The sequence below is a fragment of the Mirounga angustirostris genome, unplaced genomic scaffold, assembly GCF_029215605.1.
Source record: "Mirounga angustirostris isolate CCGP_5_RB_7025 unplaced genomic scaffold, mMirAng1.0.hap1 SCAF_2, whole genome shotgun sequence".
NCBI lineage: Eukaryota > Metazoa > Chordata > Mammalia > Carnivora > Phocidae > Mirounga > Mirounga angustirostris.
In genome coordinates, this window is record NW_026991710.1 from 45,659,734 (window position 1) to 45,665,006 (window position 5,273).

The window sequence follows — 5,273 nt, forward strand, 5'->3', positions numbered from 1 at the left end:
TGGAGGCTGCAGTTTGCGTGCGTGCGACCGTGGCTCCGGCTTCTGTCTGGGCGGCTGCGGTTCGCATGCGCGCGACCCTGCCAGTCTGGTTTTCCACCCTGGGGGCTGCCCTAAAGTCCTTTCCCCGCCGCTACTGATTTGCGAGTCTGTGTCCTGTCCGCAGCGCGAGGCTGTCATTCACCGGCGGTGTAGGATCCCCACAGCCAGGCACCCTCCTGCCTCCGTTTATCCTCCGATATCTGCCCGCGGAATCACGGCTCTCCGTTTCCTACCTCAAAACCAACTGCCTGCGATATTCTGTTTGTAGAGATCCAGATCTTCTTACATCTCAGGCTGGTTTCGTGGGTGCTCAGAGTGGTCTGGTAGATATCCCGCTCAGTTCTGGGGACCAGTTGAAATAGGGTCCCCTACTCCGTCATCTTTCCCCTCCCTCAGGTCTTGTTTTTTTTAACCCATTCCATCACCTTCTGTCTTCTGATGGGAGCATTTAGTCCATTTACATTCAAGTAATTATGGATAGGTATGTATTTATTGCCATTTTGTTATTTGTCTTGTGTTTGTTTTTGTGGCTCTTCTTTGTTCCTTTCTTCCCTTCCTTTCCTCTCTTCTGTCACCATAAGTTGGCTTTCTTTAGTGATATACTTGGATTCCTTTCTCTTTGTTTTTTGCAAATTTATTACTGGTTTTTGATTTGTGGTTACCATTAGGTTTGTATGTAACATCTTCTGCCTGCAGCACTCTATGTGAAGTTGATGGTTGCTTAAGTTTGAACTCATTCTTGACTCCTCTCTTCCCCTTGTTTTAGGTATATGGTGTCATACTTTACTTCCTTTTGCTTAGTGAGTCCTTTGAGTCATATTTACTGATATTATTACTGCTTTTGAGCTTTCTACTTCTGTTATTTTACTTATGGTCTTCCCTTTCTACTCACAAAGTCCCCTTTAACATTTCTTGTAGGGCTGGTTTAATGGTCATGAATCCCTTTAACTTTTGTTTGTCTGGGAAACTCTATCTCTCCTTCTATTCTGAATGATAGCCTTGCTGGATCGAGTACTCTAGCCAGTTTTTTCCCTTTTGGCACTTTGTTTTGTTTTTAAAGATTTATTTATTTATTTTTAGAGAGTGAGAGAGCAGGCGAGTGGGTGAAGGGGCAGGGGGAGAGAGAATCTCCAGCAGACCCTCCACTGAGTGTGGAGCCTGATGCAGGGCTTGACCCCACTACCCTGGGATCATGACCTGAGCTGAAACCAAGAGTCAGGTGCTCAACCGACTGAGTCACATAGGCACCCTCTGCTCTTTGAATATATCATGTCACTCCTTTCTGGCCAGCAGTTTCTTTGAAAAATCTGCTGGTAAAAGCTTATGGCTTTTCCCTTGTATGTAACTGTTTTCTTTTCTCCTGTTTCTTTTAGGATTCATTGTTTATCACTGCTTTTTGCCATTTTAATCACTTAATTACTTAAGTCTATGCTTAATTACTATGTATTTTTTTGTGAACATCCTGGATCTGAATTTATGTTTTCTTCCCCAAATTTGAGAGGTTTTTAGCCTTTATTTCTTCAAATAAATTTTCTGCCCCCCTTGCTCTCTCTTCTTTTGGGATTCCTATAATGTGAATGTTATTACACTTGTTGGAGTCACTGAGTCCCCTAAATCTATTCTCATTTTGTATAATGTTTTTTCCTCTCATCTACTCAGCTTGTTTACTTTCTATTACTCTGTCCTCCAGGCCATTGATTTGTTCTTTTGCATCTTCTAACCTACTCTTTATTCCATCTAGTATTTTAATTTCAATTATTGTATTCTTCATCTCTGTTTGGCCCTTTTTTTTACCTCTTTGTTAAGGGTCTCACTGATGTCTTCCACTTTTTTCTCAAGTCCAACAAGTATCTTTATGGTCTTTACTTTAAATTCTCTATCAGGCATGTTGCCTATATCTCTCTTTCATTAGGTCTCTTGCTATGATTTTGTCCTGTTTCTTTAATTTTTGACATATTCCTTTGTTTTCTCATTTTGTCTATTTCTCTGCATCTGTTTTTGTGTGTTAGGAAAGTCAGCTACGTCACTTGCTTTTAAAATATGGAATGCTTCATGTACTTATGTGTCATCCTTGGGCATGGGCCATGCTAATCTTCTCTGTATGGTTCCAGTTTTTTAGTATATGTGATGCCGAAGTGAGTACTTTAGTTCCTTTTTTGAAGTTACCTTATCAAACAGGGTAGTTGAATAAAACCCAGTTTTATAAGCTCCCCATTCACTGTATAATAAAGATTTTCTCTGCTCTTTTTCCTGGGTTCTTATGAGGGAGCTTCTAAATCCTTGGAATTTCCCAAGGGACAGGAGTATTTTTGTTATTCACTGTGGGACCCCAGGATTACCTCTGAGTTTATGCTAATTCCTGGTGAGGCCCTAGAGATCAACATGGGGACTGGCCAAGTTGGAAAAACAACTGTATGATTAGAGGGTTGAGGTTTTGATTCAGGTGATATTAACCTGACCTCCTGACCTTTGGGGAAAGGAGAGGAGCTGGAGATTAAGGTCTGTCATACGGTCAATGATTATATACACCAAGGTTTAGTTGAACCCTGGTTGGTAATCATACATTGATGTGCTGGAAGGATGACATGTCCTAAAGACATAGAAGCTTTGTGTTTGTGACCCTCTTAGATCTTGATCTCTTCATTTCTCTGTTCTTGTCTTGTGTTCTTTGTAATACAACTTTAATCATAAGTATAGCACTTTCCTAAGTGCTGTGGATTATTCTAGTGAATTTATATGTAGCTCCAAGTCATTTATAGAACAGCACTTATTTTTACATCTGACTTGATTCCTTGTGTATGTATTTCCCTTGGCCAGACTCTAGAGGGGCAGAGGGGCAGCATGGGATTTAGGCAGGAAAGTTTCCTCAGTCCCTTGATTCAGAGCTCTACAAATATGACTTCTGATTTTTATTGTAATGTTGCAGACTAAAGATTATTTTATTATTCCACTTTACAGATGAGGAGGGTGACGCTCAGAGATATTGGGGAAAAACTTATCATAGTTAAAATTCAAGGCTCTTTCTGCGTATCAGAGAGATGCCCTAAAACTTCCAATTGCATGAACTGTTACATTACTACTTATATATTGTCTTTCTTAACTCATAGTAATAATAATAATAATAAAATGACTAGCATATGTATTATTTACTGTATGCTAAGAATTGTTCTAAGTTAATGTGTGTGTATGTATGTATGCATGTCTGGATCTGGTTGGGCTGCTATAACAAAATTCCACAGATTTTGTGGCTTATAGACAACAGAAATTTACTTTCTACCATTCTGGAGGTTGGGAAGTCCAAGATCAAGGCATAGGAAGATTCAGTGTCTGGTGAGGGCCCACTTTTGTCAAGGGAGCTCTCTGACGCCTCCTCTATAAAGACACTTAATTCCATTCATAAGGGTTCCATCCTCATGACCTGATCACCTTCTAAGAGCCACGCCTCTATATCATCACAAGTGGTGAAATCTGTATCTGAATCCAAGTAGGTTGACTGTGGAGTTCATATTCTTAGTCACTGATGTATACTGCTCCTTAGAAAAATTGTGACGGCAGCTAATATACTGGGAGCAGTCACTGTGTGCCAGGCATAACACATGCCTGTGTTAATGTATCTAATTTTCACAGCCATCCTGTACTAGAAACTATTATTAACCCATTTTGTAGATGATGAAACCAAAGTACAGAGAGGTTAGATACTTGCTCAGGGCCATCGAGTTGGTTTAGCAGAGCTCACACTGCTGTGTGAAAAAATCACCCCAGTTCTCTTACTTGCTTGAGGAAGAATGTTTAGGTGACAAGACTGGCTAAGGGGAAGATAGTTTCCCCTGTGTGGTTCCTTGGGGACATTGCTAAACCTTGTAGAAAGAAAAGGAGAAAAGTGGGCAGGGTACTGTTGAGAACTGCTCACATGTGCCCTGAAGTTAAGACACCGGGGATAATTCATGGATGGGGAGACAGTCCCTGAGTTACTTGTGGCCAGCATTAGAGTAGTAAATCCTCCATCCTCATGGGAATATGTGTCAAGGAGCTCCTTTCCAGTTTATAGCTCTGAGAGGATTGTCAAGTGCCTGGTGTTCCTCTTGTTTCTGCCTCTCCAGGCAGCCAAGAGACAGATTGGGCTGCAATTTTGCTGAAGCTGGCCATTCTGCAGGTTGTTCAGACATGTGATGGTGTATTTTTCCGCGCGCCATTATGCTGTGGATAGGAATTACTGACTTACACCCTCTCTGTCACATCTTTTCTACTTTTGCAGCCTCTGTTTACAGATCCTAGGGGATCAAACCTTACTTTTACAAAACCGCAACTTACCTCAACAAGCTTTTACCCTGAAAGGAAGAGATAAACCTTTTATAAAATACATCTTTTAATTGTTTCATTTGGGAAGAGAAAGAATAAACTATAAGTAATTTTTACACGGGTGTGTACATAGATAATTATTTCTCTAAAAAGAGTAATAGAGACAACAAAGTATGCCTGGTGGGGTGCACAGCAGTGTGCTGGAAATATTGATCTAGGGACTGGAAGCCTGTTATCAGATAAGAAATTAAAAAGAAGAACTGCACAGCTCACTCATACTCTGCGTGAGCACGCGGCATCTGTGCTCTGGGTTCAATGCCGGCTTCCCATCTGCTTGGTGACACAATTTAAGGAGTCAAGGTGGAGACTGTGATCTATGGGCTCACGGTGACTGGATCCTCACTCCAGAACTGTGCCTCTTTCTCAGCAGGGGCTGGTGACAGCTGAAATACTAAAGTCCTCTTGGGAAGAATTCTGTATCGGGACTCTTCAGGCAGGGAGGTCCACAGGAGAAGGGCCGTCAGAGATAGAATGAATGTCCTGTTATCCTGCAGCAGTCTAAATCTGTTGACTTTCACTGGCCCCTGGCAGAGTTGTCAGGCACTAACATTTGGCTTAATTTAGTGATGACAGCTCTGGGGCGAGGGGAGGTAAGGTGAAGGCCAAATTGACAGGGTTGTGGGCTCAGCGTCCTTTCTTCTTTTCCTCTGTTTTTCACCCTGACACCTCCTCTTGGGTTTTCTTTCTCGGTTAAATTTGTTAGTTGGTCCCAGCACCATCTAGGCTGTTGCCCCCATCTGGGAACCCTGGAATCATTTTCCACTTGTTCTTTCTTATTTCTTATGTCCAGTTAGCCATCTCAGTCTGGCATTTGACCCTTGAAACATGTTTTTCAGAAGAGACCATCCCTTCCATTGTTGAGATCTATGCTAAAT

The 5,273-nt window shown here is 41.7% G+C and overlaps 1 non-coding gene across 1 annotated transcript; it reads right to left on the reverse strand.

Moving 5' to 3' along the window:
* Positions 1–2,073: 2,073 nt before the first annotated feature.
* Positions 2,074–2,182, reverse strand: LOC123849098 (U6 spliceosomal RNA). Its single transcript, XR_006791939.1, has one exon. It is a non-coding gene; the product is annotated as a U6 spliceosomal RNA (small nuclear RNA).
* Between the last annotated feature and the right edge of the window lie 3,091 nt (positions 2,183–5,273).